At 38.9% G+C, this 22,379-nt stretch overlaps 1 pseudogene; it reads right to left on the bottom strand.

Moving 5' to 3' along the window:
• Window positions 1-3,722: 3,722 nt before the first annotated feature.
• On the bottom strand, window positions 3,723-4,153 carry LOC118723096 (annotated as a pseudogene).
• Between the last annotated feature and the right edge of the window lie 18,226 nt (window positions 4,154-22,379).

Genomic DNA, 22,379 nt, shown 5'->3' with positions numbered 1-22,379 from the left:
AGTGGCTGCACCAATCTGCATTCCCACCAACAGTGCACAAGGGTTCCCTTTTCTCCATATCCTCTCCAAACAACTCTTGTTGTTTGTGGATTTATTGATGAGAGTCATTTTGAGAGGTATAAGGTGATATGTCATTGTGGTTTTAATTTACATTTTAATTCACATGACTAGTGGCATCTATTGGTTGCAAGTTTATACCCTTAGCAACATTTCCCCAATTGCCTCAGTCCTCATCCCCGGTAGCCACCATTCTACTCTCTGTTTTTATAAGATCGGCTTTTTTATATTCCTTACATACATGATATCATGCAGTGTTTGCCTCTCTAAGTCTGATTTATCTCACTTAGCACAATGCCCTCAAGATCCATCCATGTTATTGCAAATGGCAAAATTTCACTCTCATTGATGAATAATATTCTATTGTATATATGTACAAAATCTTCTTTGTATATTTGTTTGTTAATGACATTTACATTGTTTCCATATCTTGGCTGTCATAAATAATGCTACAATAAACATGGGAGTACACATATATCTTCAATATCCTGTTTTCATTTCTTTTGGATATATATGTAGAAGTGGGATTTCTGGATAATGTGGTACTTTTCTTTTGGATTTTTTTTGAGGTACCTCCATACTGTTTTCCATGGTGGCTGTACTAATTTAAATTTCCACCACAGTACACAAGCATTTCAACCTCTTCACACCCTCTCCAACACTTGTCTCTCATCTTCTTGAAGATAGCCATTCTAATAGGTGTGAGGTGATATCTCATTGTGATTTTCACTTGCACTTCCCTGATGATTAGTAACGTTGAGAATTATTGCATGTACCTGTGGATCATTAGCTGTACCTTGGAAAAATGTCTACTTAGTTTCCCTGCTAATTTTTAAAATAGATTGTTTGCTTTTTTGTTAGTGACGTGTATGATTTCTTTATATATTTTGGATACTAGCCCTTATTTGATAGACGGTCTGCAGATATTTTCTCCCATTCTGTTGATTGTTTCTCTTGCTGTTTGGAAGATTAGTTTGATGTAGTCCCACTTGTTAATTTTTGCTTTTGTTGCTTGTGCTTTGGTGTCATATCTAAAATTCTCATTGGCAAGACCAAGGTCACAGAGCCACTTCCCTATTTTTACTTTTAAGAGTTTTATGGTGCCAGCTCTTATGTTTGTCTTTAATCCACTTTGACTAATCAACATTTATTGAACACATTATTTGTGAAGAACCATGCTGAGTTGTATGAGTACAGAGATGAGTAAAACAGAATTCTTTCATCAAGGGCCTTGTTATACTCTTGGACAAGACAAATGCAATCCACAGAAGATGCTAGAGAGGATCAGGGAAGTTCAGTGTTCAGTGAAGACTTCTAAGGGAGGTGTGCCCGAGAGGAGTCTTGAGGGATGAATGAGGGCGAGCCAACTGAGGAGAGATGGCAAGGAAAACTTCCTCAAGGCATCAAGGTGTGAAACAGGTGGTATTCAACCTCCACCGCTATACTTCTTCCCCTAGCCTTGCTTATTTCTTTCCTTCCCATGACTTGTTACTTCAAGAAAGAGGATACCATAATAGAAATGATGACCTGCTTTATTTTCTTAAGATCTCAGGAGCAGTGAGTATATAAGCAATGTCTGCAATTAGTGATTTTCTAGGATGATACTTCAATACAAGAAATCTGCTAAAGCTAAGAAGTCCAGTGACTGCCCTCTTGCTTCTCAAATCTGTTTGCTTTCTTTTACAAAACCTCAATCCTGGGCAGTGTCAGGATAACTGTGGAGCTTTGGGACTTCAGATCATCTCAGTGGTATTGAAAACAAAAGCTCTTTTCCATGGAATCTGGGATGCTGAAACCTTGAATAATGATATATTTTTAATAACAAAAACAACAGTTTTTTTTCTTAAATTCCAAGGAAATGTCCTCTTTTAATGAAAATAATTGTTGATGTATGTGTCTTTTTTTTAAAGGCGACAGTCATATTTCTATGAACACTAGTTTTCCTTTAGAACAGTCATTCTGGGAACAATATCAAAAGCTGATTGTGTGGCAATCCAGAAAATTAGTCTCTTTTGTTGTGTGTTTTTAACTTGCTAAGCATTAAAGATACACACATTCTTTCCAAGCTTTGTTTCTGGAAGGCAAGATGCCTGTACACTTGCAAAAAGTCCCAGTTTTAGTGCCTTTGGACTACTATAACAGAATACCACAGTCTGGATGGCTAATAAACAATAGAAAAATTTATTTCTCACAGTTCTGGAGAGGCTGAGAAGTCCAAGATCAAAGTGCTGGCAGATTTGGTGTCTGGTGAGAGTCTGCCTCTTGTTCATAGTCAGCAATCTGTCTTTTCACTGTGTCCTCATATGGTGGGAAGGGTGAGGGACTTCTCTAGGGCCTCTTTTATGAGGGCAACAACCCCTGAGAGCCCTTATGACCCAATCTCTGTCAAAGGTCCCACAACCAAATACCATCACATTGGGGTTTAGGTGCCAATATATGAATTTTGGTGTTGCGGGGGAGGGACACAAGCATTTAGTCTATAGAAATCCCTTTTTCAAGTTCTTGGTTAGGATAGGCAGTGGGCTAAAGAGGATTCATAAAGTATCACTTATAGTTCTTTGCACATAGAAGATTCTCAATGAGAAAAGAAATGAATGAATGAAACTCTTATGAGTAGATTGGAGTGTGTGTGTGTGTGTGTGTGTGTGTGTGTGTGTGTGTGTATTTTAAATAATTTATTCCCCCCCCCAATAGATTCTTAACTGATATTTCTATTTCTGTCTTTGTCCCTCTACAAATAATTGTTTTTCTAAAAATATTTTTTAATATGTTTTTATTGATTTCAGAGAAAGGAAGGGAGAGGAAGAGAGAGATAGAAATATCATTGGTGAGATTCATTGATTGGCTGTCTCCTGCATGTCCTCTAATGGGGACTGAGCCCACAACCTAGGCATGTGCTCTGATCAGGAATTGAAATGTGACCTTCTGGTTCAAGGGTTGATGCTCCACCACTGAGCAATACTGACTGGGCTATAACTAATTTTTTTTACATAATATTTACAAACTTTATTGATAAGACATAACCATTTTGCCAAAATTCAGCCATCAATATACAACCTCATTTCCCATCCACAATTAAAGAGAATATGCTTCACTTAAAATGGGACATAGAGACAAAGTGCCAAAAATTAAAGTAAAACCTTAAATTCACCATTCAAATGTCAAATGAAGCAATTCTCCAAATCATTAAAGCATGATAAAGTAAGAACACAGAAAAAAGGACATTGAAATCATTTCACTTTTTCTTGTATATAGTGAAAACAGATGCATCTATAACTTCAGCCTTCAGAAAGCATGCTTCACAAACTCATTATTTATTTAAAATAGACAAATACTTACCAAGAACATTTAACTTAAATTTCATAGTTGCTTATAAAATGATACTCAAAAGGTTGACCTATATAAGGAGATAAGAGTCCTGTCAAGAGAGATGGCAAACTATAAGTATAAAATATACCACAATGTTAAAAACCTCACAGTGCTCTATAGAAAAGTCAATAAAAATAACTTAATTTTTCTGGGGGAAAGTGTATTTAGCATTACAAACTTAAATGTAAATTGCATATATGAATTCAATGAAGAATACATTTAAACTGTGCCTTGGCACATAATTATCTATTTTGTGTAAAACAATAAAAATGATGTACTTTTTGAACATAGGTACATCAAAACCAAAGGTTATTTTTTATTTTTTACTTTACTGCAACTTTCAATGCATTGTTAGGTTTTGGTTCCCAGAGGGCCTTTTTTTACAAATCCTGAAGCTGCCCCTCTGTTCAGCTCTACTGCCTTCTTCTTGTCTGTTATTTCCTTGACGCGACTCTGCTCATATATATTCTGATTCTTTCCAGTTCCTGCTCTACTGGATGCATCTTAACATTAACTCCAGAGTTGCCAAATAAACCCAAAACATTGAATTTAATGTGTAAGCAGAAACAAAATCCACTTTTGCTTGTTCAGGTGGGTGCAATTCATTCCTAGAGACAGACATCAAGGTCTTCAGCGTGTCATCTACAGCAGCGATGGTATTCTCAAATGCTGACAAATGCTCAGGAATTCCTGCTGGATGGCATTCAGTAAGTTCTTCCCCTGTCATTGTGACCCGAGTGGTACCAGTTTGATGGGGGAGGGCCCTTTTCTGATGTCAGACTGCTGGCTTTTTCTTCTTTAAAAAAAAATTTTTTTTAATTGATTTTTTTACAGAGAGGAAGGGATAGGGATAGAGAGTTAAAAACATCAATGAGAGAGAAACATCAATCAGCTGCCTCCTGCACACCTCCTACTGGGGATGTGTCTGCAACCAAGGCACATGCCCTTGACCGGAATCGAATCTGGGACCTTTCAGTCCACAGGCTGACGCTCCATCCACTGAGCCAAACCAGTTAGGGCAACTGCTGGCTTCTTGTGTTCTCACTTGGGAAAGGCCACCAATTCTAAATGAACAGCCAAAGTGGTCCCGTTACAAGGAAGTTAAATCATGCCTCTCTTTGGTTTAAAACCTTTGTGGCTGCCCATCTCACTCAGAGTAAAAGCCAAACTCCTAAAGCTGCACTGTCTGGCCTTTGTTTACTCTCTGACTTCATCTCATTGGACCCTCCCCCAAGTCATTCTCCTCTAGCCACACTGGTTTCCTTGCTGTTTCTCATAGAAACTTCACATGCTCCTCTCTCAGGGCATTTCCACTTGCTCTTCTATGTGCTTGAAATGCTCTTCCCACCCAGTATATAAAGACCCCCGCCCTCTCCTTTCTGTCTTGGTTGAAATGTCAACTTTTCAACAAGGCTTTGCTGACCATTCTATTTAAAGAAACAGCCTGTCCCACTCCTTATCTCCCTACACTTTGCTATCCCTACTATCACTATCTAATGTGCTATACATTGAGTGGCCAGATTATTATGATCTCTGAATTTATAATAATCTGGCCATTCAGTGTATATCCTATATAATAAAAGGCTAATATGCAAATTGTCCCCTTGACCAGGAGTTCGACCAACAGGCAGGCTGGCTAACCGCCCATGTCTCCTCCCCCTGGCCAGGCTGGCTGGACCCCACCCATGCACAAATTCAGGCACCAGCCCTCTAATATATACTGAGTGGCCAGATTATTATGTTCAGAGATCATAATAATCTGGCCACTCAGTGTATATTGACTTTTATTTATTGTCTGCCTCCTCCTTAACATCTCCTTCACCTAATAGAATAAAACTCTATGAGAGCAAGAATTTTAATATATTCTATTAACTAATTTATTCTCCTTTGCTCAGAACATTCATGGCATATAAGTAGGATCTCGGGAAATATTGGTTTAATGAATGAAAAATATGAAGGTCTTTATGTGGTCTATGTGATCTTTAATAAGATTGCGAGATATATTGTCAAGATTTTTAAATGTTCATGAGCAAAATCTCTCTTGGAGACTTATTTTCTGTGTCTTCTGCAAAGCCTAGGGCAGAGCAGTGTACTTAAAGATTCTAAGAATTTTTTTTATAAAGTCTTTTTGTACTTTTTTCTTTTTCCCACTCACCAGTTTTTATTGATCTTGATCTGTTGCACTGAATGTGGTTGCTCATATATTAATGATTATGTGTTTTATGAAGTAAAAAAGTTAGAAAATATTGCTAATTTTTTAACTTCTTTTTTTTATATCATGCACTTTAGCTCATGGTACTTTGAGAGTTTTTAAAAAAATTCTTCTCAACATATTTCTTGTATATAAATATAATACAGTCCTAAGAAACAGAAAAGCTACATATGCTTTATACTAGTATATGTATTTTATTCAACAAACATTTACTATGACTATATTCATGCAAGAAATCATTATTCAGTATTTATTATACTATGTACTGGGCACAATTTTAAGGGCTCAAATTCAGCAATGAACAAAGCAAAGCTCCCATGTTACATGCTTCATAATAAATGACATAAAATTTGGAGTTTTATACCTGTAAGGGGATATAGAAGATATAGTAAAAACCACCAAGTTTACAACCAAATAAACTTATACCAGAGAGCTTGAATGGTTTTCCACAAGGTCACACAATTAATGTCAGAAGATGAATAGAAGCTATTTTGATGATTTCTACTGCATTGTCAGATCACCAGTTCTTGCTGTGACTATAAGAGGAGAATGCTAAACATCTTTGTATAAGTATCCTGGGATCTTCTGCTTTTCCTAGGGCATAACAAAAAGGCTAACTTTCATATATTCATGTTTAGGGCAGCTGTGCGATTTGTTGTTATTTTTGTTACGGTTTTTACCCATCTGTCCTACAATCTGTTCACACAGCCCAGGCCAATTATGATGATAAAAACTTTGCCATGCATTCTGAGTCATATTGGTTGTCTCCTATCTGATCAACATTGAGCCTAGTTTATTCCAGGGTGAAATAGGCTGTCCCTTGTAAAAATGGTTATTTCTTTAGAGTCAGTAAGTTACATCACTATTAAAATGTCTGGAATATGAGATAGTCTTGCAGCCTTGCGAATGGGGAAACCCAAGGTGAAGGTGGTCAAGAATTAGCCTTTAAGTCAGGTGTCCTAAACAATCCTCCTGAAATGTAAAGAAACCAAAACTCTGGGGGCTTAATTTTTAATAATCTAACACATTAGTAATCATCTTGGGTGCAACCTTTCAGTCTTGCCAAAAACTCTGAGAAATAGATTTGGGCAGAAGGAGGAAGCAGACTGAGTGATGTAATGCTTTAGCATTACATTGTAGGAAGCAAGGGAAACCTATGAGACCTAATACTTCAGCATTTCATATAATTTCAAGGACAAATATGAGGTGCCAGAAAATTGATGGTTATCTCCCTTGAAGGCAGTGGATGATTTAATTCATAGCCTGCTTGAGTTCACCTTTAAGCATATTTTACTAGGAAAAAGTTGAGACATGCATTAACCTTTATTAATACATAATGAAACAAATAGTACTTCCTTTCTAAAACCCCATTACAGCAACATTAGTAAATGTTCCAGAAAAAGACCTGTGTATGCGGTTACATTGTCACCCAGAATGAAATAAAGGCATCGTGTTGCCCTTTATCTCCCTTCTGTGTCCCTGAAAACAGTGTCTGAGTGAAACTACAACTCAGGGGAAGACTGGACCTAACTTCTGGATGCTGTCCTTCAGTGAGACTTAAGCATGCCTTTGACCATGGTCCTCCCTGAACTCTATTAGCTTTCTCTCTGGGAACTGACACATAAGTCTCTTTCTGTGACATTCTTATTCACAGAAGCTAAAGGAGTTTATAAATTAGAAGGTAGTTACTTAGTCTGATTAGACTGATGTGATATCAAATTTTTAAGGTCTATTTTTCTTTTCATTCATAACCTTGTTTGGAAAAGTAATAGAAATTTAGTTCTTCTCCAATTGCCCTCTCCATTAAAGTTTATTTACATTCGGCTAATGTTACTCTTTATTCCCAGATTTAGTGCCTAGTAATTAAAACCTTTTAAATTAAAAAGCAGTTTATAGTGGGTAGTCACATCCTGGGCTAGTATCTTCCCTGACAAAGGTCAACTTCTATCTTAACTGAGCCTAATGTCTTTTTGCATCTATGATAACACATCTTTGGAATGCTAGGCAACTTGTAACTTCCCTTTTCGAGAACCTGAAGGACACAACCAATGCCCCCCGGCAAAAGCACAAATTGTTATCAAGTTAATTGTTGACTGTTAACGATCCATTACCCCTTGTGTAAAAGAAGCATATATCTATCATTTTACTTTTTATCCAATCCCAGAGATTCTCCCGCACCCCCTTTGCTTTCTCCAACCTCCCCACTTCCCTAATCTATCACCAATGGATTTCATGTAACCTATTTACGTCTCCTCTTTTGATGGGAATTTATAAAACTAGGTGGAAAACAGCCATTTTCCAGAGCATTATCTCAATATGTTGAGATTCTGCCTCCCAGCAAGGCAAATATCGACAGTTTGGCTCAAATAAACTTACAAGAATTCTCTATAGGTTTGAATGTTTCTTACATTAACATTAGAAACAACAAACCTGTATTTCTGACCCCAAAATTTCATGAACATAATTATGGGTTATCTTACACAGCTAAGTACTGAAGTGGTTTGCTATGCTGCAGTGGGAATTAGAGAGTATATTTTAATATTTATTAAGGCTAGACCTTAATCATTATTCTTTTTTCAGAAATTTTCTGATTAGTCTTGCTATCTTGGCACATACATTTAAAAAACCTTGTAGTACACCTGAAGTCTCTTTACTATCATCATGACCAGTAAATATGTGTATATAAATATTACATATATAATTTTCTTAAGTTGGCTTAAAAATTATAATAATCTTAAAAGCTTTTCTATTAAAAAACAAGATATATGTATATTTATAAAAATTTTAAAATGTCCCCTAGTAAAATTTAAAAATTTCAATTATCAAAATCTTGCTAATTATCTGTATATTATATATTTAAAACCATTAATTTTATACTCTAGCCAGTTTGGCTCAGTGGATAGAGTGTTGGCCTGCAGACTGAAGGGTCCCAGGTTCAATTCCAGTAAGGGGCACATCCCCAATAAGAGGCATGCAGAAAGCAGCCAATCGATGATTGTCTCTCATCATTGATGTTTCTATCTTTCCCTCTCCCTTCCTTTCTGAAATAAATAAGAAATATATTTTTCCATTGTCACCCCAATAAAATAAAAACAACCACAGCACCCATTAATTTTTATAATAATGTGGTAGGATTCCCCTTAATGAATTTTGTCATTGCTTCTAATGGATTCTTAATTAATTTTTAATTGATTCTCAAACCTATCTACCTAAAATAATGTTAAGAAAGTATTTCATTTTATCAAGATTTATTTACTTATTTATTGCTTAGAATCAGGAATATGTGTTGAGTTTTATCAATGCCTTTTTGACATTTATAGAGAAGATCACATAAATTTTCTCCTTGGATCTATGAACATGGTGAATTATATTGGAAGATTTTCATTATTCATGCATTTATTCATCAACTTATAGTGCATATTTACTCAAAGTGCAAAGCACTGCTCTAAGTATTGGGGATACTGCAGTATTTAGGAAATCTAGATGTTAAATTTATTGTGGCACAAATCTCACTTGGTGGTGGAAAATTCTTCTTCTTTTCCCCCCTACTCTGTGAGGACCTAGGGACTCCAGTAATCCCTCCTGGTCTCGTGTGCACCACTCTGAGGTGACCTTACTGAGCCACGAAGGCCACTAGTGGAGAATTGGGGCCACATTTTTCCTCTTGTGGTATGAGAAATCCTGATGAGCAGTCACAGGGTGGAAAATGACAGGAGACTCCACCTGTTTGCTTTATTCGGGGTTGACTTGAGAAATTGTTTTAGCCGTTAAGGAGGTCTAATTGTGTATGTGACACTTGAGCCTCTATCAGGGGTCCTCAAACTTTTTAAAGTGGGGGCCAGATCACGGTCCCTCAGAGAGCTGGAGGGCCGGACTACATGAACTACTAATTCCTACTGTAACACCTCGGCTGCGCTCACTGCCCAAAAAACCTGGCGGGCCGGATCAGACTCCTCTGCGGGCTGCATGTGGCCCGCGGGCCGTAGTTTGAAGACGCCTGCAAGGAAGCTACAATACAACGTCCCTCAATTTAGATTCTGGTTCCATGGGTGTAGGGCTGTTAGTCTTAGCTGGCTCTGTACTTGAATCTGGTCTGTAGGGTTGAACAAGAGTCATTTGGCCTCTGTCTTCAGGCCCAAAAATTTATCAGAAGAGATAGAGAGTTACAAAAGTCAACATAATACTAATAAAGGGTAATGGATGTTTTGATAGATGGTAGGAATACCTAATCCATTCTGGGATCAAAGATAATCTCCAAGAAGATGAGATGCTTAAGCTGAGGACTGAAGAATGATGAGGAGTTAGCTTGGTTCAATTCCAGTCAGGGGCACATCCCCAGTAGGAGGCATGCAGAGGAAGTAAGGAAGCGTTCCCAGCATGCAGCTAATGCATACTGTCAAGAGAGTGAGTAGTGAGAGATGGGACTGAGAGAGGTAGGCAAAGATCAGATCATCGAAAATTGTTCTTTAATATTTTTGCTGAATTTTATTTGCCAATGTTTTATTTAGAATTTTTTAGTAATTCCCAAAATGAATTTAGTCTGTAGTTTTCTATTTTTGTACTATTTCGTGTGGGTTTTGGTATTAATGTTAATCAGGCTTTGGAAAAATAATTTGAAACTCATTCTATCTATTTTCCAAGGGGTCCTACCTGCTTCCCCTATTAATGTCTGCTTCTCTATCTATATTTTTTTCCTCTCCTTTTCTTCCTCTTTTTCCTTCACTTCCTCCCTTTCTTTTATTTTTTTAAAATCTGCTTTTTCTCCTCTCTTATATATTTATTTTCCCTCCAGCTTTTGCTTTTATTCCTATTTCTAGACTTGACAAATGCTAGGAGCAACACCCTAGAAGTTAAGCTAGATAACATGTTTGTATAATAAAACACATATACAAAAAGATAACTAAAGTTAAGCAATTAAGGCAAAACAAAAATCAATTAGAAAATATATACCAGTCACCTTGGCTGTGATTATCACAAGTAGGCAGTAATATTAATTTTAAAAATATTTTAAAAATTGATTTTTAAAAAGAGAGGGTGGGAGAGGGATAAAGAGAAAGAAACATTGATGAGAGAGAAACATTGCTTGGCTGCCTCATGCACACACCCTATTGTAGATTGAGCCCACAACTTTGGCACGTGTTCTGACTGGGAATCTAACCAGTAACCTCCTGGTTAATAGGTTGATGCTCAACCACTGTGCAACACCAGCTGATCACTAACATTAATTTTTAGTTTTTGAACCCAACAACTGACTACTTCTGGGAATCTATCTGAAAGAGTTAATTGCATATGTACTCAAAGAAATACTTGTTTAAGTGAGTTCTCGGAAAACAACCTGCTTCCAATAGAGAAGTACTGTGAGTAGTTACAACTATAAAAATGACATTCTATGTTCTATATTATGTACTAATACATATATTGATATGGGAAAATATATAAGATGCATTATTACATAAAAAAAAATCAGACCACAAAGCATATGTTTTTTCTTACATAAAAAATACTACTGCCTGAATGGATAGATGAATAAAGGTATTATATATGCTTGTATATTAGCATATGTACCAAATTAACATTAATACCAAAAATATTTTAAATTATATATGCTTGATGTACCAAATACATTTTTCTTATCTTGCTAGATTTTAGGAAAATCATTGGGAAATCAATCTCCAAATTGTTTTAGTGTTAGGAAAAAAATAATTATATATTTCATAGAATTTGTGGTTCTGAAATTCCCTTTTTATTCCTAGGGATTAAGGATTATAATGTGTAGCAGTGACATAATTTTCTCTTTCTGGACACACTTGAGCGCTATATTTTTCAGTTTCCAATGCAGTTAGTTTGAAGCTATGGAATATGGGCAGAAACGACTTAAGCCTCTCCTCAGGTGTGACCTTTAAGAAAGACTGTTTACACCAGCCTTCTCTTCATGGCAACCACAGGTTCGCGTGTTCCTAATGGAGTGCGTACCTAGTGAGAGTTCCTGGGTCACTTTTGAAGGAGAGTTAATCAGCCCACACTGATGTGAGGCATAAGTAAACCTTTAGTGTGTTGTAAAAATGAGATTGTAGGGTTATTTGTTGCTGTAGCATAGCCTAGTTTATCCTGAACAATATGTATTGAGAAGGTTTCCTTAGAATTAATAACTTTCTAGCCAAATTCGTTTGACAGGAGAAAGGATTTGATTAATTAGTCAGTATGTTACAGAAGCAGATAAAAGAGATTCAGTGGAAAGGAAATTTGGATAAAATTATTCTGCTTTAGAAACTGTGAGAACTTGATATTGGACTTATGACATCTTCAGGGAGAAATTTTATTTGGAACATATCTGAACTTCCAGAGTTTTCAGGAGAATAGATTTTAAGTGTGAAGTTAACAGATTCCCCAGAGAGCTCTTCTTCATGCCATCTACTAGTAAGACCAGACTTGGAGATGTTTTGAGATGCTAGGATGTGTCTCTGAGGAGTTAACTTGGAGGAAAGAAAACATTTAAGATTTGTTATTTGAAACATGGGCAAGATTTTAAGTTTTCCCTGTATTATGACAATTCCTGAATACGAATTTGAATGAACAATTTAAAGTAAAGATAAAATATTTTAAAATGTCCTACAATTCTAAAAACAATTATATAAGCAAATAAAAAACAACAACAAAAACTGAATAAAGCTCTTAACCTGAACACAAACTGTCTAGAAGTTATAATGAAACCAATGGACTGAGCTTCATAAATCATAAGGTACCAGAAAGGCAAGGAAAAGAGCATGATGACAAGGAGGAGGTAAAAGAGTAGAAAAATGGAAGAAGGCTGAGGGCTGATTATCCAATGATATTGGTATATCTACACTAATAAAAGAGAAACATGCAAATCGAACATCCCTCCGCTACGCCCACTAGCCAATCAGAGTGAGTATATAATCCCCCTCCCCCCAAAGATGGTGATTAATTTGCATACACAGGCACAGAGTGAAGACTGAAGACAGTGTAGAAGGAAGCCAAGCACTGCAGAAGGGAACAAAGCTTTGGAGAAGCAAGTGGGGTGGCGGAGATAGGAGGGAAGCCAAGCGGGGCCGTGGAGAAACCCTATTCTTGTAAGAATCTTCCTACAATGGGCCTCTAGGTATGTATGTATATGTATTATACCCATATTACCTCTTTATTTTATTCTATATAATAAAGAGGTAATATGCAAAATGACCATCACTCGAACACATAAGATGGCTGCCCCCATGTGGCCAAAGATGGCCACCACAAGATGGCTGGCAGAGGAGGGCAGTTGTGGATGATCAGGCCAGCAGGGTAGGGTAGTTAGGGGTGACCAGACTGGCAGAGGAGGGCAGTTAGAGGGGATCAGGCCTGCAGGGGAGGGTAATTGGGAGGGACAAGGCCTGCAGGGGAGGACAGTTAGGGGAGACCAGGTTGGCAGGGGAGGACAGTTAGGGGCAATTGAACCAGCAGGTGAGCAGTTAGGCGTCAATCAAGCTGGCAGGAGAGTGGTTAGGGGATGATCAAGTTGGCAGGCAGAAGCAGTTAGGGGCAATCAGGCAGGCAGGCAGGCAAGTGGTTGGGAGCCAGCAGTTCTGGATTGTGAGAGAGATGTCCCAGATAGGAGAGGGTACAGGCTGGGCTGATGGACAACCCCCTCTCCTGTGTATGAATTTTGTAATTTTAATAATAATGATAACAATAATGATGTGCATCTACATAGTTTGCTAGTTTTCCCCTTTTTCTCCTTCAGAGGGCAATGTCCTCTAACCTATGATAAATACTATGCTAAGTCTTATTTTTCCTTCCCTGTGTCCTCTCTGGAATGTTCTTTGAGCACATGGACTTATCTCACAACTTCTGACTTTGCTGTGGACTTCCCTCTTGCCACCACCAATCACTGACTTGCACTCCAAGTGATATGTTTATATTATTTTTATGACAAGCCAAAGGCAGATGGAGGGATATAATTACTCTTTTAGTATTCCCAAGACTAGTGCATTCAGACTGAGTAGAATCCCAATTTAAGCCAAGGAATTTAGTTTTTCTCTAATTGCCCTTTCCATTCAAGTTTATTTACATTCTGCTAATGTTACTCTTTATTCCCAGATTTAGTGCCTAGTAACACTCACTAGAGGATGACTGATTAGAGAGAATGAGGGTAAATAAGGAATGTGACATCTAGCACTTGGCTAGATTTAGCTGGAGCATGATGCAAATGAGGTCATGAATGTGAGTTTATGCTGGATTAGAGTCAGATGGTTACTCAAAAATATTGTCCCATGACCCTGTAATCTCCCCTTAGACCAGACAGCTGCTTTGCATATGTTGGTGCATCAGAGAAAAATCCTGCCACTAATATATATATATACATACACACACACACACACACACACACACACACACTATATGTATTTTTATTGATTTTAGAAAGGAAGGAAGAGTGAGAGAGAGAGGCAGAAACATCAATGAGAGAGAAACATCAATTGGATGACAGCTGCCTCCTGCATGTCCCCATCAGCGATTGAGCTCGCAACCCGGGCATGTGGCCTGATGGGGAATTGAACCAGCAGACTCTTGGTTCCTTGGTCTATGCTCAACCACTGAGCCACAATAGGCCACAAAAACCCTTCCATTAGTAACAGTTCAGAGAAAGAAGGAGGTGGTTACTAGCACAATTGTGTATCAAAGCCAACTCCATTTATTTTCTCTTCTACAAATTAGGGAACATTACTTCTCACAGGGTAATGAATTAAAGTGTGAGAAAACATCTAAAACAATAGTCAGAAAAACTTTCACTAACTGCTCTTGAAAAGGAGCAAGTTTGCCATGACATTGACATTTGAGCAGAGACATCTTAGAAAAGATTGAAGAATCAGAAGAGCTGTTGAATTAGATGGGCTTTAAGGGACCACCCCATCGTGAGATTCTATTATTTTAGCTTTCTCATTTCAAAGATAAAGTATGGAATAGAATGACAAGCCATAATATTGACATTTGAGCAGAGACATCTTAGAAAAGATTGAAGAATCAGAAGAGCTGTTGAATTAGATGGGCTTTAAGGGACCACCCCATCGTGAGATTCTATTATTTTAGCTTTCTCATTTCAAAGATAAAGTATGGAATAGAATGACAAGTAATTTGCCATGTGGCCATCTCTTACTCATCTTTTGGGATTCAGCTAACACTTCATTTCTTGAAAGAGGACTTCTCAAATATCACTTCTCTATCCACATTCTCTCTCAGATAGCACATGACTGCTCTTATTATAAGTTGCACTTCTTTCTTTATTTTTTGATTATTTATTCCATGCCATTACTGTCAAGTAGGTTACAAATTACATGAAAGTAAAATCAAGACTGTTTTACACATGATATATAACCTATCTTATTCACAATATATACAAATATCAAATAATTGTGTTGTATACCTGAAACTAATATAGTGTTATATGTCAACTAACATAAAAACAAAACTAAAAATAGTCAACAGTTTCCTATTTATATGTGACACCTCCTAGTGAGAAAAGGCACGATTTGTCACTCAGCTGGTGTGGCTCAATGGTTGAGCGTTGATCCGTGTACGAATTTGATTCCCAGTCAGGGCACATGCCTGGGTTTTGGGTTTGATCCCAAGCAGGGAGTGTGCAGGAGGCAACCAATAGATGTTGGTGTTTCTCATTGATGTTTCTATCTCTCCCTCTCCCTGACTCTTTTGGTTTCTAAGGAAAAAAAAAAAAAAAAAACATGATTTGTCAACAAACACAATTTAAAATTGTCAAATATTTGAAAAAAAACACACCCTAAAACATTAAAATGTACATTAAATCTTACCTATGGGTTATAGAACCAAAAATAGAAAAAAATCTGATTTATTTTATTTTAAATCTTATACTTTCATTTATAAAAAATGAAATTATCCATTCATTTATTATAATTTTATTTTCATTGGAAAGATTAATAAATATTAAGTTTTTATATCTGGTTAAATGTTTTTATTTCTACCACTACTTCTATCATTATTCTTGTCAATTTCAATACCAACAAAAATGATTAATTCAACACACTGGATTCTGAGTTCCATGATTTTCTTAATTATATAATTTGTTTTCTCAGCTACCCCTGTTGGAACTATCCTGGACCAATGTTTTTCAAACTTCAGACTGTGATGTATTAGCAGTCCTTGAAATTAATGTTGTAACTAGAAGTTTAAAATGAGAATGGAATAAAATTTGAAATATCAGAGTATATTTAAGGATAAACATTGTTTTGTAAACATTGTTTTATTTATGTTACATAAATATCTATGTAACATTTCTTTTGTTTGTGAGGGTTGTGGTCTAAAAAGTTTATAAAATAATACTATCAACATTATCAACATCAGTAACAGTAGTACCACTGAAACCTCAATTATGAGCAGCATACCCTTTTTCTATACTGCTTTCTTTCTTTTTTTTTCTCCTTTATGGCAATCGGTTCACTTGAATGTATTATCCTCAAATTCATTGACTCCAACACTTTTTTCCTGTCCAGTGTTTCCTGCCTCTCACTATTCTCCTTGTTCAGGTCAGACACTTTGTTCAAGGGCCTCAACTCCCTTGTTACCCCTTTTCCTTCTGTCTCACTTAACTGGCAAAACCAATGACCTGCCTGCTCCCCACTGTACCCCATCAGCCTGGAATACAGTAGAAGTTCTGGAGACATACCTTTGCAAACAAGTCTCAAATAAGGTCTTGCCTCTACTAACCTTCATTGTCTCTTTAACTATCCAGCCATCTTACTAGAGTTCCCTAATCAATCTGCTTTCCGACTCTGAGGTGCTTTCACACCTTCTCTCTCCATTAGACACCAGTATCAACTACTTCCTCTCTAATTCCCTGTAGTGAATTTACTCATATCCCAAGGAAATAAGAACCCATCATAATGCAGCTAAGTTATCTCTCCACCAAATTTTCATTTCACTGTACTTTCATTTTTACCCATATGTTCTTTATTTTCCTCCCATGATTATACACTGCTCCCACTAAAGCCAAACCTCCCACGTGTCCCTTGACATATATACAGGAACTTTCCCATACCTGCCCTTCATTTCTCTGCCTCACAGTCACAAACAGATCATAATATTCTAGCTGGAACAAACACTGTGTCTCTTCCCCGCCCCCCCCCCCCCCCCCCCCCCCATTTTTTATGCTTTGTAACTTGCTGGGTAAAATAGGAAAAGGACTGAGTAAGCTGGAGAAGCATGAGTGGTGCTCAGTAGGGCATAATAATACGCTATCATGGGCAGCCAGGTGTAACTCAATGTCATTCTGTGCCTATCAAGGCTCCATAAAGGGAGACATAGTAAAGGATGGAAGGGGATACATTAGAATACACTTCTACTTCTTTTTTTTTTTTTTTTTTTTTTTTTTAAATATATTTTATTGATTTTGTACAGAGAGGAGGGGAGAGAGATAGAGAGTTAGAAACATCGATGAGAGAGAGTCATCGATCAGTTGCCTCTTGCACACCCCCTACTGGGGATATGCCCGCAACCAAGGTACATGCCCTTGACCGGAATCGAACCCGGGTCCCTTCAGTCCCCAAGCCGACGCTCTATCCATTGAGCTAAACCGGTCTCGGCACACTTCTACTTCTTAAATGTTCTCACACTGATTCTGTATATATATATTAGAGAAATATGCAAATTATCTGGGACATAATCACATCAAGACCATTCACCGGGTGGGCGGGGCTGTGGGTCTAGCTCGATGTCTTCCTGCCCAGGCAGCCTCCCCCAAGGCCACAGCTGAATCCTGATGCCAACCTGGGGTTTACTAAAGTTTGCTGAGCTGCCCCCTACATCCCCGCCCCCTGCCCCAGGAATGCACTGCCTGCAGCAGGGTGCCCGGCAGCCTCCTGACAGGCAGGCGGCTGGGGAGAGCCCGGTGGGGCGGGAGCTGCAGGGGGAGTCACAGAGGGGCAGGGTGGCTGGAGCCAAGTTCCCAGGGGTCTGAGGAGAGCGCCTGACAGGAGGAAGAAAGAGGAAGCGGCCATGGGGAGCTCTTCCAATCCTCCTGCACGGACACCCTACCCTAGCGCTCCCCCCCCCCCCCGGGGGGGTAATGGGGAGAAGACCCAGCCTCTGGGGTAGCTGCAGGCCGCACCTCTGACTCCCAATTTCTTCCCCAGCCACCCACTCCAGGAGCACCCACAACAATAGCTCACTGAGATGACCCATCAGTGCCCCGGGGCCCACAGCCCACTACTGCGGCTACTGCCGGGCCCCTCTGCTGGGGCCAGGCACACCTCTCCTCCCTACAACTCCAGATCTGGGTGGAGGCGGGCCTGAGAGGACCCCCAGGGTCAGACCCATCCTCCCCCATCTCTCCCCCAACCACAGTGGCACCTTCTCTGCAGCAGAAGCGCAGTGAACCTCGCTGGGGGAGCTAAACTCCCACCTCCTAGCCTGCCTGGCCCTGCCCTGGTCCCCGCCCTGCTCCAGGAGATTGGAGCCCTGCCCTGAGCAGGTACAGCTGCGAAACAGCCACATACAATTTAAAGAATGGCACCAAGCAGGAAGGATTGACGGTTACTCCCCCTTCGGCCTCAACACCCCCTTAGGCCCCCCCCCTTCTGCCTCCACCCCCAGCACTTCCAGGGACCACCACCACTACAGGGCTGCTGGCCAGAGCCCGACCCACCGAGGCCTGCAGAACCCTTTGCAAAGCTTCTACAGCTACAGTCCCAGGAAACAATCATGCCCTCCTCCCCCAATCAGCACCTGCTTCCTGTGAGGGTACCCGGGGGCTTAAAAATAACAACCCCTTCCCGTTTAGACATCACTTACTTGATGAAACATTTCTAGGTTTATTAGCTCAGAACCTCCTCATGACAACCCAGTGAGGTAGGCGGAGAAGAGATTACAATTCCCATGGTATATGCATATGTATTCAGAAATGAAGCTCAGAGAGGAAAAACGTCAAGCCCAGTGGTTCCCAAGGTGCTGCACATGCCCCACCGGGGTGGAGGGGGCAATTTGATTTTAAGTGGGGGCAATTCGAGAATGAGTTAACAGTGATTTTTTGCATTTCTATGGTTCTAGGGGACCTCATCTATAGCGTATCCTATATAATAAAAGGCTAATATGCAAATGATTGAATGGTGGGATGACTGATCACTATGATGTGCACTGACCACCAGGGCGCAGACACTCAATGCAGGAGCTTCCCCCTAGTGGTCAGTGTGCTCTATAGGGGTAGCACTACTCAACTAGAAGCTGGGCTCATGGCTGGTGAGCACAGTGGTAGTGGTGGGAACCTCTCCTGCCTCCATGGCAATGCTAAGGATGTCCGACTGACAGCTTAGACCCACGAAGCCGTCAGTCAGACATCCCCCCAGGGCTCCTGGACTGTGAGAGGGCATAGGCCAGGCTGAGGGATTTCTCCAAAGTTCATGAATTTTGTGCACCGGGTCTCTAGTGATTATATAACATGCTTTCCTAGTAAAATTGGCATTTGGCCGAAACCGGTTCGGCTCAGTGGATAGAGCATCTGCCTGTGGACTGAAAGGTCCCGGGTTCGATTCTGGTCAGGGGCATGTACATTGGTTGCAGGCACATCCCTGGTGGGGAGTGTGCAGGAGGCAGCTGGTTGATGTTTCTCTCTCATCGACGTTTCTAGCTCTCTATCCCGCTCCCTTCCTCTCTGTAAAAAGTCAATAAAATATTTTTTAAAATTGGCATTTGTGGAAAGCATAACAAGATTTTTCTCTTTGCTCTACAACTCCCATAGTGTCTTCAAAATATATTCTGTCCTCCCACTTCTTCCCACAGTTATTATCCTGACATAGAATGCGAAGAGAGTTTAAAGGTCTTTTCTCACTGGGACCTTGTACTCATTTGTAGACTTTACGGGAAAGTAGATCCTTCATTCTTGTCTGTTGCAGCTATTTCCGTTTCCTGACCTTTTCAAAAATGACACTGTAGTAGCAGTAATTATTGAGAATGGGAAATAATATGCAACAAACTTTGTACCATAATTTGTCAAAAAATTGACCTCTCATTCATCCCTCAAGAGACTCTTCTTAATAACAGGTTCATCTACCTAGAAAATTTCATGGCCTCCAGAATTCCTTGCAAAGCATTGCTGAGAAAAATCTGCATTATCTCCCATCTTCTCTAGTATGTGTTATTGATATTTTAGGTTTATATTTTAAAAATCTTTGAAAGTGTTATCTCTCATTGCCTTTCATTTTGGAAATGACTTATGAGTTAGATAACAGGGCAACTTATTGAATGAAATTAATGGGTTGAATTTGGTCATGTTTCTATTGTAATTAAATAGGATCTGGTGGTAGAACACAAATCTGAGTATTCTTTTTATATGGTTACATTACTATATTATGTAGGGGTCCATCAATGTTCATCTTTTTGAAGTACCCTGATGACCCCAAGGAGAACAATCTTATGTCAAAAGTAATTATGGGCCAAAACCAGTTTGGCTCAGTGGATAGAGCATCGGCCTGCAAACTGAGGGGTCCCGGGTTCAATTCCGGTCAAGGGCATGTACATTGGCAGCTGGTCGATGTCTCTTTCTCTCATTGATGTTTCTAGCTCTCTATCTCTCTCCCTTCCTCTCTTTAAAAAAAAAAGAAAGTAATTATGGTTATAAGAATCAACCAATAAATGCACAAATAAATGGAATAACAAGCTGATTTCTCTCTCAAATCAATGAAAAAAGGACATTAAAAAAGTTATTATGCTTAAGTAACATTGACTTAAGGGAGGAGGGAGATGTCTGGAGTGTTTTCTAATGAAAAGACATAGTAAATGAAGACTGGGAAGCAAAGGGAGTTTACAGGTGATCAAAGAGTTAAAGTAGGTTAACTAAGGCTGGAGTGAAGCTCGGGGATCTAAGAGTGGCAGATCAGGCCCCAAACAATAAAGGGGATAGAGAATCTTATAAAGGCATGGTAAGATGAGTCTCTGATGTACTTTTAGAAAGAAAATGTTAAATGATCTAATCAAATTTCTCACTTTAACTTTAAGAATGATTTAATTCAATGACCTCACTTTAACTTTGAGAAAACTAAAGTCCAAGAGGTTAGGCAATTTACTAAATGCCACAAATCTATTTAAAACAGAACTGGGACTAAAATTTAGATCAGATTTATGACCGAGTGCTGATTTTTCTTATGCTATTTGGTTGATTTATTTTAGTGGTCCTCAATATTTTCTATTATTGCCGGGTTATTAGAATAATCTGGGTGTTAAAAAATAATAGAAGGGTAAACTCAATCCCAGAGATTGAATTAAATTGGTTTGGTATGGGGCCTGGACATTAGCATATTTTATTTATTTATTTATTTATTTATTTATTTATTAAATCAATCTTTATTGTTCATATTATTACAAAGGTTCCTCATTTCTTCCCCCCTTCACCAGGTTCCCGCCCCCTCCCCATCCCCCATTGTCCTCATCCATGGGTGCACAGTTTAAGTTCAGTCTCTTCCTCCGTCCCTTTCCTTGAGAACAGTCAGTCCACTCCCTTCCCATATCGCCGACTCTACTACAATGAACAGCTATTATTGTTCATCAGGTTTTTCAATCTCCTTTTTTTTTTAATTAATAAATTTTTACACTTCTAAGAATAAATTTTAAAATCTAATAATTTTAAACCTTGTTTTTTTTTTTTTCTGCCCTGGGAATTGAGAGAAAACTTGTTTACATGTAAACTTGCCCTTAGGCTATCAAAAGGTGTAGCCATTCAAGTGTAAATGGACACATTGTTTAAACAAAGCTGCTGGTTGGAATTGGATTACCTGTTCTAGGTGGGAAGGGCTTGTTATTCCCTTTCTCCATTAAAATTAAGGTGATAGCTTTAAAACCTCTTTTTGGCAAGAGACCTTAAACTTTCAGAACTTTAAATTTTTCAGATAGTAAATCAGTTACTTAGCATTTTCTCAAATCAATAATACCTCCACATGCCCAAGGATACACTTCACACAAAAGACATTTCCAAATAGATTAACCAGCCTCATCCAGGCCCCACCCAAGGCACTCACAGATCAACACCCCAGCGCTATGCTAACTCAACATATCCAGATCTAAGCCTTCATCACTTGATTCAGCAGACCCTCAAGTTCCCCCAAAAGTTTCCAGCCATGTCTGAGAGGCAGCCGTGGGGCAGGGGCAGGCGAGGAGCTAGCTGTTCGGGGCCTGGCTGCTCGGGGCCTGGCCTCTGTTGCTCTGGTCCGTTCCACAACCAGCTGCTCCAGGTCTGGCCACTGCCTCTCCCGACCTGGCTGCTCCAGGCTTGGCTGCTGCTGCTCCGGGCCTGGCCGCACCGGACCCGGCTGCTTTAGGCACGGTTGGATATTAGCATATTTTAAAAGCTCACTAGGAGATTCTTTTTAAATTTAATTTAATTTTTCAATTACATATGCCATTCATTATTATTTTGTGTTAGTCTCAGGTATATGGCATAGTGGTTAGAAAATCAGATTCTTTACAAATATTCCCCCAATATTTATAGTATCTATTGACTCTATTCCCTATGCTGTACTTCATATCTTGTGACTATTTTGTGACTATCAATTTGTATTTCTTAATCCCTCCAACTTTTTTAAAAATCTAGTTTCCTAACCCCTTTTGGACTGGCGATCAGTTTGTTCTCTGTATGTATTTGTCTGTTTCTAATTTATCTGTTGATTTATTTGTTCTTTAGATTCTTTGCATAAGTGAAATCATATGTTATTTATTTGTCTTTCTCTGGATG

The sequence above is a fragment of the Pipistrellus kuhlii genome, unplaced genomic scaffold (genome assembly GCF_014108245.1).
Source record: "Pipistrellus kuhlii isolate mPipKuh1 unplaced genomic scaffold, mPipKuh1.p scaffold_m20_p_2, whole genome shotgun sequence".
NCBI lineage: Eukaryota > Metazoa > Chordata > Mammalia > Chiroptera > Vespertilionidae > Pipistrellus > Pipistrellus kuhlii.
The sequence above is the reverse complement of the archived record's forward strand: the minus strand, read 5'-3'. Positions and strand labels throughout refer to the sequence as shown.